The 11103-nt window shown below is 37.5% G+C and overlaps 1 long non-coding RNA gene across 1 annotated transcript; it reads left to right on the forward strand.

Annotated features, from left to right (window-relative positions):
* The first annotated feature begins 8456 nt into the window (after nt 1–8456).
* On the forward strand, nt 8457–10627 carry LOC127546292 (uncharacterized). Its single transcript, XR_007950025.1, has 3 exons — nt 8457–8612; nt 9456–9570; nt 10506–10627. It is a non-coding gene; the product is annotated as an uncharacterized LOC127546292 (long non-coding RNA).
* The last annotated feature ends 476 nt before the right edge of the window (nt 10628–11103 follow it).

Genomic DNA, 11103 nt, shown 5'->3' on the forward strand with positions numbered 1-11103 from the left:
AGATCCACTGGGTTAAGTCAGATGCTTGAAGTTGATCAATACAAATATCTAGTGCTGGTGAATTGCTCAAAGCCTAGAGGAAAACAAACTTAAGAGAACTATAGAGAGAGGGTGAGAGAACCCTCATTCTTGGGAGGTGTGTTTATACCTTCCCTGAAGATTTGGTAAATATTTAGACATCTCTTTTAATAGAGACTACATTATAGCCCAAAGCAATTTTCAGAAAGGGAATCTCATTAGAATAATGAGGTATTCACAAAATTCCTGCACAGTCTCATAACCCAACTTCTTACATGAGGTAATATATATGTTTTTTAGATAAGTATCCCTATAACTGAACAAGTTTCAGGAGAAAGGGGTTCAATGGCACTTTCAGGAGTCACTTGGGTCCTTAGCCTGAGACCAATAAAAATAGATTTCACAAGAGCCTCTGTAGCCTATTTGTAGGCTTGGCTTGGTTCTGGGATTAGAAGCAAAAGGTGCTTAAAAACCACTCAGATTTCTATAAATTTTCCCATGGATACAACAAAACATTCCATAAGTTATATCTCTCCAAGAAAACTTGAATATATTAAAATCCTCTTCTCAAAACCAAAGATCAATAAAATAACAGGTCCACAGACAGTTGTATTAATTGTTTTGGCATTTACATAAGGTCCTTAAAAGCCCTTATTTCATACAAACACATACATCTAAGCAAGAGATAGATGACCAGGCAAATATTTATTTACCTAATTATATAGATAGAATGTCTACATATTTTTAGATTGAAGACAGCAAAATATTATATACTTGATTTATGCTTATGGCTACTATTGACCACTTACTCTGATTATAGAAATTTGCTATAAGAGGAAAAAGCAGAGGCATGATTATAATAGTATCAAAACTGATCCTTCAGGGCCTCAGCCTGAGGGCACAGTCGACAACTAAACATGTAGTAACAATCCCACTTTAGCCAATTCATCTCTCAAATGGTGGGTTACTAACTTAATTATTCATTAGATAATCATTCCCAAATTCAAAAGTCAAAACAATAACAGTTATAATTCCAAGCTTTCATCTCAATTGCAAATTTTCATCCTAAACTATCTATTCCATGTGTCTGTAAAGCAGGAGAGTCACAGATTATATTCATTAATCAATGAGACCTTGATGTACTTAATAAATATTAGATAATTTGCTGACTGGGTTTTGAAATAACCACTTTCAGAGAATTTGCAGTTAACCAGAAATCTAGCAAACTTCTCTTAGAAGTTACTTACATTGCTAAGCAGTTGAACCTTTGATATAGCATTGCAAATGAATTTGCCTTAAAACTTGAAAAATAAAAATAAACATTCAGTTATTAATAACATGTAAATGTAAGCTATTCCTTTAAACAATAGAAGCAATTAATTTTAAAGTAATTTCATTTAAACGGGAGGAGGGTGTGGTGGTGGCAGAAGTTGGGGGGGTGAGCTCCAGTGGTGGGCTTGTTCTTTCACTTATAAGAAGCAGCCACACGCAGTGGGCTTCACCTTCCCAATCCAACAGATCTTACCCTTTCTCCTTCCCCCATGCCATGTGATGTCCCTCCTAATTGTACTATGCTTTGCCATGCCACTTCTCCTTACAGCTAACTCTTTTAGGATGCTAAGTCCCATTCAGGTTTTATCTGCCAGCTAAGGATGTGCACCAACCTCAAAGGGTATTTCCTTTCTCCTTGAAAAGAGCAAGTTTCATTGAGGAACTTGCCCTTTCCATCATTAATTATCAAAACCCCTTCCTATGCTCTCCCACTCTTCTATTTGCCATTCCTGGTGTCTATTCTATCTCTCCATTTTTGGGGCCTTGAACCACATCATTTGGTGCCAGCCAAAAACATCCTGCTCCTCTCTCTGCCCTCTAACATCTCTTCTCTCTTTCTCCAACAATCTATCACATCAATAATCCTTAACAATTTTAGGTTTCAATATTACAACAATAACCCCAAACAACATAATTAGCAGTTTCACAATTTTCATTAGTAATAGCCAAATCAACATAACATAGCCTATCATAAAAATGGATAGGAATTTCACGTAATTATAATCAAGTCTCTAGTTTTAACATATATACCAATTGAGAAAAAAATTATTTTAAAAATCAATACATTAGCTTGTGAGATTCTAACTGGATGTTCCATTCAAACTATCAATTGTTTTTGCAAATCAGTCTTTCTTGTCTGTTTTTAAAACCACCTTTTTTTTTTTTAAACTTTTAAGATTCACAATATAGGCAATATTTAAATAACTTTGGACCAAATTTCATAGAACTTATACATATGTCGAGCAGAGATGACTAAATTTTAAAGCATAGCTCATAATTTTTACAAATTACCCAATATACAATTTATAAATCAATATATTTCATCTAATCAGGAGATACAAACATGTGACCTCTTTAGGTAAGTTACCAGAGAACTTTGTTTTAATAACCATAATTTTTAACTTTTAACTTATTTTTAATTTAACTTTCTAGTAGCAGTACTACAATATTAATGCACACATATTTCTAAAATCTTATTCCCAAATATCAGTTGAAAGTAATTCTATCAAATGCCATTTAAATTTAAAGACACAGTAATTTAGGTCACATTTTTGGGAGAAAATTCCTTTTCCCCCTCAAAAACTTCATTCTTCTAGACTGCTTGAAATCTTTGAAATAAACTATAAGAATATTGGATTTAACATATACTTTTTATCATGTTTAACATATATTGGATTACTTGCAATCTAGGGAGGAGAAAGGGAGAAAAGGGGGGGAAATTGGAACACAAGGTTTTGCAAAGGTTAATGTTGAAAAATTATCCATGCACATCTTTTGAAAATTAAAAAGCTTTAATTTTAAAAATAATTAATTTAAAAATAATTAAATAAGAAAAGCATAGAAAATGGGGCAGCTAGGTGGCATAGTGGATAGAGCACCAGCACTGAAGTCAGGAGGATCTGAGTTCAAATTTGGCCTCAGACACTTAACACTTCCTAGCTGTGTGACCTTGGGTAAGTCACTTAATCCCAATTGCTCAGCAAAAAAAAGAAAAAAAAATCCAACATAGAAAACAAAACACAGATTCAAACACAAACTGCTTTTTAAATTCCTAAAGTGCTGTATAGGAGCTTTCTTCCAGATTGAAAGACATTTACATATGAATTTAACTTTTGACATACTCAATTCTCAGAGGATCTATTCTTGGACCAAACGGTACTTCCTCCTAGATCGTGTCCTCCCAATGGAACTACAATATTTTATCATTTTCTTTTTTTTCAATTGTTCTGGGCTCTGATACTTAATTTGGTATAGGCCATTTACAGAGGGATCACCCCCTTCCCTCAATCACCCAGAGTGGCTTACTAGGTGCTACCCCTTTCGATGGATCACTAATAATCCCAAGAGCCCTCTTTCAGCTCGGCTTACTAGGGGCTGTCCCTTTCAGCATTTACCTGTGGGCTATAGGCATATATTCTGTGTGATTGTTCCTCTCACCAGCCAGCTTTCTCCCTGTTAGTCTGTCAGAGGTTCTTTTGGTTTCTGCTCTGGCAATTCCCTTTCTCCAGCTCCTATTTTCCCACAGTGGGCTCTCCCCAGTCAAGTCCAAAGATTATTGGGGCTGCTCCCCTGACAGGTGCCTGCCTTTGGGAATGGAAAGAGTCAGTCGCCAGTGAGTGAGCACAAATCCCGGATGAGCCCCCAGAAAATTGTATGGGACAGTGAACACTAACCTAAAATAACTCAAATGAACGTTTCTCAGAGCCAGAGCAGAAAGTAGTTTATTTAGTTCCTGCAAGAAAAAGGCAGCACCTTCAGCAGTATCTTAATCTAGTGAAGGGAAACAAAACACAGGCAGCAAAGCACAGTTTTTATACCCTAAAGCAATTTTTACCCCACCTTGGGCCCCAGCTGTCCCTGACTTCATATCAGGGCTCACTGTCTATCCTGGAAATCCATTCCACCCTTAAGGTACAAGAACATGGAGACCATAGATTATAAATTGGTTTGTGTGAGATTAAGCAAGGCTACAAGCAAGAGGGGATTTTCCTGGAATTATAGCCCTAAACTATGGCAGGAGTCAGTTTCCAGAGAAACTGCCCATTCCACTTAGTGTTCTAGAACAGTTGGGGTGATGTGTAAGAATTGATCCACCTAAGGAGAGAGGTAGACAAGGGATGGGAGCAAAGAGAGAACAATATTATCTCAACCATCTTAAACACAGTGTTAACTAAGCATGGTCTGGGTATTCTTGTCTCTGGGTGGGGCTCAAAGCCTAAAGGGTGAACCATCTTCCCTAGGCTACACAAGTTCTTCATTACGTTAGGAGCAAGAAAAACACTTGAGGAAGGTCAATAGTGGAATTCCTAAGTGGAAGCAGATTTTGGGGTGCCTACTTTTCTTCTGATTAATGTGATTAAGTGTGTTTAACCATCTACAAATTGTTCATTTGGTTTAAGGCTATACATAACTAAATCTGGTTCAGTGCTTGAAATAGTTCCTTATGGTTTTATGCGAGTAGCTACGTGGTACGGTGGATATAGTATCATGTCTGAAGTGTCAAAAAGATTCATCTTCCTGAGTTCAATACTGGTCATTCAACCCTGTTTGTCTCAGTTTCCTCATCTATATAATGAGCCAGAGAAGGAAATGGCAAACCATTCTGCCTTTGCCAAGAAAACTCCAAATGGGGTCACGAAGAGCCAGACAGGACTGAAACTACCGAACAACAATAAAAATGGTGTTATGACCCTGTCTGGACTGCCTAACATAATGGCTGGCAACATCTGATCAAAGGAAGAGAGATAATCAAAAACCTCCTTGAGCTCCTCTACATTGGGAAATGGAAGTAATTTCTTGTCAGATAGCAGGTGACTAAGTGAGATAAAAGTAATGATAATAGTGCCTTATAAATGTAATGTTATTTTTAAAATTTCACCTAGTGGGATATTCATTCAGTGTTGAAAGTATTTAAACAAACCCCTCATCATGTTATGTGGATCCCCTCTGGCAGATTTTTTGAAAGGACATGCACATGAATTGCACAGAACTGGTCAGTATGGATTGTTTTCAATTTGCATCATAGGAAAGACATTTCATATTGATAAGAAAACAGATCTACTGGAATATTAGAGGTTTACAAAAATGCTTTCCCTATGATAATACTTCTACACAGTTTGCTCAGGTAAGGAAACTGAGGCTCAAAGAGAAAAAATGACCTGTCTGTTTTCAGACAACAAATAAGTGACAAGACTACCTTGACAATGAGGTATGTGGGAAGCTCCAGAAGTATAGGTATATAAAGGGAAAGGAAACAATCACATGCCAGGCACTGTGCTAAGTGTTTTACAGATGTCTTGTTTGGTTCTTACAATAACCCTGGAGAGAGTTGCCATTATTATTCCCCATAACTTAAACAAGTTTACACAGCTAGTAAGTGACTGAGGTTGGATTTGAATGCAGGGATTCCTGACTCCAGGTCACCTTGCCATCTCAATTCATAAACAATTTACATTGGTCCAGAAACCTTGATCTTTCTACTCTGAAAAACTCTTGGACACTCACCATGCTGCTGATAAGACAAGCAGCTGATTCAACCTCTTTCTAGGCTCTTATCATTTGTTTTCTGAAAGATATTTTAATGCTTCTTAGAGCATATGCAGCTTTGCAAAATTTTATTCCAAATATGGCTCTGATACTTCAATCTTGACTCTTAAGTCCTCACTTATAGGATTGCTGGGGTGGCAGTAAAGGGAGATTTAAACTGAGTTTCAAGGGATGAATTTCAAGAGAAAAGAGAGGCATGGACCAAGTTCCTGTAGGATAGGACTATCTCCTATTTCTGCTATTAGAATTTCTTGGGTGTTTTGTTTCTTTTTGTTTGTTTGTTTGTTTGTTTTTAATACTCACATTATTTCTATCTGGTTGGATTGGGAAGTGGTAATAAGGTTTTCTCAAATACTTTTGATGATGCTTAGGAAACTATCAGATTTCACCTTGAATTTTTGGAAGAAAAGAAAAGTATTATATAGATTTACAAGTGTAAGAGTTAATTAGGTTTGGAGTTTCCTCCTCCCCCATGTTTGGGTTGGAAAACCACTGAAATCCCTTCCAAGCTCCCTTAAATTCTGTGATTTTGTGATCATTTTGTCTCTACTTAAGTAGGGCAGTATTATAAACACAATAGATCTCAGTAAATACTTGATGAAAAAATAAACGTGATTTAGAAAAAATTAGTCTTTTGTGTCAGGTGAAAGGAAATGTATTTTATTTTCTACTAACTTAATTCTTATCCTCTAACCATAGAAGGATGAACCCCACCCTCCAACTCTTGAATTCTCATGCTGAATTTCTATCTGGTAGGAGAGGAACGATAGTATTGAAGGGACTTTTAGTGATGCTTAGGAAATTGTCAGGTTGTACTTTGCATGTGTGGAAGAAAATAATAGTATTTTACAGGCATGCTAAGATGCTGGTGGATAAGTGGAAGTATGCATTGTTCTCATATGCCTGAAGAGGGTTTTTCTATATAGTTTTTGCATAATTCACATAGAGAAGAGAATATAATTTGTTAATTGTTATTTTGTGAAATTTTAGAATCATAGATTTAGAACTAGAAGAAATCTTAAGGCCATCCAATTCAACCCCCACATTTTATAGATGAGGAAACTGAAACTCCAAAAAGTTAAATGACTTGCCAAGTTATAAATGTGGATAAAATGATAGATGCATTTATTAAGTTTTTCTACATGTGGAATATTGTATTAAATACAAATGCTACTAATAAAAGCAAACCAGTTACTGCCCTCATGGAATGAACATTCTAGTGAGGAAAGATAACACATAAAGAAGAACTGAAAGATAGAAGATTATGGCTTGAGACATCCAATAAACGCTATAGAGAGCTGAAAATGAACATCAGCTTTATTTATATATGTTTTTAAGGTATTAAAATAAAATTTATTTTAAGTTAAAAAGTAAAGGGTGTATGTGTGTGTGATAGTAACAAGAATATCATGATGGGATTGCAGCAATCTCATATTTAAAGCTCAAAGGGGATGTAAGTGGGGTCCCAAATAGCTAAAACACAGGCCAAAATAAGAATTTTTTAAAACAATAGTGTTAACTCTAAAGTCCATTCATCTCCTTCAGCATCCCAAATATTAATCAATAACATTCCACTCAACTATATAATTATGTGTCAAAAAATTCCAGTCAATTAGTAAGTTATTAAGTTAGTTATACATAGTTATTAAGTACTATGTATTGCCAAGCACTGGAGATAGAAAGAATGACAAAAACCAATCATTACTCTTGATATGTTCACAGTATAATGGGAGAAACAACATGCAAACAACTATATGCAAGCAAAGTATAAAAAAAGAGAAATTGGGGGTAATCTCTAAGGGAAGGCACTTAGATAAAGAGGAGTGGGAAGGACTTCTTGGAGAAGATTGGACTTTAGCTGAGACCACAAATATCATGAGACAGTTGCTGATAAAACTAGCATTGGACTTTACCTGAGACCACTAATATCATGGGATAGTTGCTCATAAGACTAGCAATTCTGATATTGGATTAAATAGTTACTAAGTTTTGACCTTCAGGTTTTTCTTGGCTGACTATATTTCATATATTTAATTAGATAGGAACTCTAAGTTTAGAACTCAAAGAGATAAAACCCAGCATCTAGGGTAGCTACATATTCCTCAAATTAACCAGTCAAATGATGTTTTGCCAATAAGGCTTTTCTTCCATCATCAACAGTTCTCCTTGGGGAACCTTCATGATGGTTTAACAGAAGCAATTCCAATTCCATTTGACTTAATTATAATTGAACATTAAGATAAAGTGGAAGCTGACTTAACACAGCACGGGGTTATTCCATGGGTAGAGTTCAATTTTCTAGTGAGGAAAGAATGGAGGCCCAAGTGGAGTCAGCATTGCTGAGATATCCAGGAAGGGTTATAGCCTAGAATTGAGCAAGATTAGATTCAAGTTAGCCTATCATAGCACAGAGGTTTCCAGGGGTTAAAAAGCCCAGTTTTTCAATTATAATAATCCAAGTGGCAATGGAAGGCTGAAGATGTCTAGGAAGTTAGTTAACTAGAAGAATCAAAACATACTTAGGTCCTCTGATGCCAAATACATTTTCTTTCCAAAATTGTGCTCTTGCTATTACAAATTATCCTAGAACATAAACTCTAAAAATAAAATTAAAACAAAACAACACTCTAGATCCTCTGTCCCTGCTTTCAACTTTTCCTTATCTGCCCTGGATATCATAGACAGGAGCACTACCTGTGGAGAATGGACTCATTATGTTTGTCATCACCACCACTGTCAAGAACCCACAAACAGCAATTCCTTGACTACCGGCCTTGCTTCCAAGCTATCCCCAGAGCCATCATCAGCTCCTGCAAATAGGGAGTCCACCATCTCCTTCAAACCACTTACCTCTTTCTGTCTTCCTTCTTTCTCAGCCAAACTGGAATCCAAGGAGGAACCCAGAAGCTTGAACTCTGAGAAAGAGCCAGTGATGGAAGCTTATTCTTCCTGTTCTACATCAGCTTACGATTTTCAGCCCTCACAGCTTCCCTCAGGTAAGCTATAACGACTGCTCTTCCAACGAGCCCACCCTGAGCCCCACTTTCCCCAACCTGGATACCCCATCCCAGGGACTAGCAATAAGAGTTTTTCTCATTTATACAGCAGTTGCTTATTTGTCTAGCCTTGTATTACTCTCAAACATCCAAAATCTTTGTTGAAAGCTTCAAAGATGTTGAGCCCTAAAGTGCCTAGATTTGAAGTTTGGCTGAAAGGGAGTTTAAGTTTAAGTATCTGTATCCCAGAATAAACTGATAAACTGCCACTTAACGAGCAGGCAAACTAGCCCAGCTGAATCAGCATGGCATCTTGGGGGAGAAACAGGCAGCATGTTCTAGACAAGTCGAGGTAGCACACTGCCCTAGCCACCCCCACCTGCCCTAAGAACCCTGGCAATGTCTTCTTCTCACCTTACACCACCACCCACCAGCCCCACTTTAGCCCAGCCCTAGCAGACATCATCCAGGGAATCAACCTTTGTGGGAATGTGACCCACAATTTCAGGGGCTAATTCCTCTTCAGTCTCAGTCTGAAGACAGAAAAGATAAAGTCCCTGCCATTGTCAGAGTCTTCAGCATCAAAAATGGATATGGTTTTATCAGTGGAAATATGATAAAAGAAAAGACATTACCATCTGTTCTGCTCTGGTACCCCAAGGACCATGGCGTCTTTCCATCTGACTTACATTGAAACATCCTTTAGATATGTCCCCTTATCAGCATATATTAGCTCTCTGAGAGCAGGGATCATCTTGCTTTTCAGTTTGTATCCCCAACACTTAGCACCAATATTTTGCACAAAATAGGTGCTTAATGAATGCTTTCTCTCAACCATTTAAGCATAGAAAATCATTGTCAATGACTAACATAACAACAGCTATGAAGGGACAGTGGAAATCGATCTTTCTCACCCTGTGCTCTGAATGTCATCATACTGGGACTTTGTCAGTAAAAGGTAGGCTGATATTGATTTTTCTGCAGAGACTCCATACTGTTTTTTAAGGATTGGGGCTGCTCCATTAATCCTTCCTCAAATCTTCTCTTTCTGGCCCTTTGTGATTCATCTCAGCTCTGGTATCAGTTAATATTTTTTCCTTGTTATTTCCCAGTTTGAGCTCCCCAGATGAGGTAAGAATATTAGACAGAGACCTAAATGTGAAACATGAGGAAAAAGGATATCTGATCCAACTAGTCAGTTAATAAACATTTATTAATCATCTACTATATGCCAGGTATTAGCTAAATGTTGATATAAAAAGAGACAAAAGACAATCTCTGTTTTTAAGGAGCTCATAATCTAATGAAGAAAATAATAAACAAACTTGTATGTACAAACAAGTGAAATAAGTATAAATGGCATTATGTATTAGTTTCTCTGAATTGTTCTGCCTCAATTTCCTTGAATTGTTCTGCCTCAGTTTCCCTAAATTGTTCTGCCTCAGTCTCCCCTGATGGTAATCCCCCTTCCTGGCCATTAGGACTGAGATAATTAAGACTGGGAGCCCTGGCCACTAGCATTTTAAAGAGTCATAAAACCCCATATGGCTTATTTCAGATACCTAGATAGGATCCTCTGAACCAGACTTAGTGGCTCTTAGCCTCTTCCCAGCTTATCAGAGTTTATGATCCTTCCTTACCCCAAACTGTCAGAACTGAATTTATAGTCCTCTCCTGGAGTTTCTGCTCACCAGAGTTTTAACCCCCTCTGCCTTTGTTTCCCTGATCACCAGAGCCGTATAAAAATCCCTGGAATCCCTCGTTCCTTGCTGGATACTTTGAGACAAGAGTCCAATCCAGCCAGCTGGGGTCAACATGGATTCTGTTTTGCCTCCAGTCCAAACTCTCCCTCTAACAAAATATTAAGAACCTCTAATCTCTATCTTGCCTCAGTTTCTCCAGCAGGACAATGGGAAATAACAGAAGGAAGGAACAGAATTAAGAAGCACTGGGAAAGGCTTCCTGTAGAAGATAAGATTTTAGTTGGAGCTTGAAGGAAGTCAGAGAAGTCAGTAAGTAACTTAACAGCCAATGCTTCTTGTCCACCATTGCCTAGAAGTTCATAATAGAAATTCAGTGTATTCCTTATTCCTTTTTTTCTTTTTGTTTTCCTTTGAGACTGAATCTGTATATCTCACCCTAGCAATAGCTAATCTGCTTGGAAGCCCGGGCTAGATTTAATGACCCAAGTGAGTTCATCCCACCTTAGGGAGCATCCTAGGCAGCCTCTCTTGGCTTAGGGTGGACACCCAATTTATCTTTAGATCCACTGTCCCTCAGAACTTCTGAACTCAAGTGATGTTCTGGCTTCAGGATCTTCTAGTAGTAGGTGTTAATGCCCAACCCATTCCTTTTATTCTTCAAGAGATCTGGAGAAAGGGGTTCTAGCCCAATATCAGAGGCTGGAACAGTGTTAGAAAGACAGCACAATCCATTTGAGAAAGGGATAGGGAGCTCTGGAAAATGTCAAATCCAATCCATCAAAGCCTCC

Source organism: Antechinus flavipes, chromosome 2 (assembly GCF_016432865.1).
Source record: "Antechinus flavipes isolate AdamAnt ecotype Samford, QLD, Australia chromosome 2, AdamAnt_v2, whole genome shotgun sequence".
NCBI classification, from domain to species: domain Eukaryota; kingdom Metazoa; phylum Chordata; class Mammalia; order Dasyuromorphia; family Dasyuridae; genus Antechinus; species Antechinus flavipes.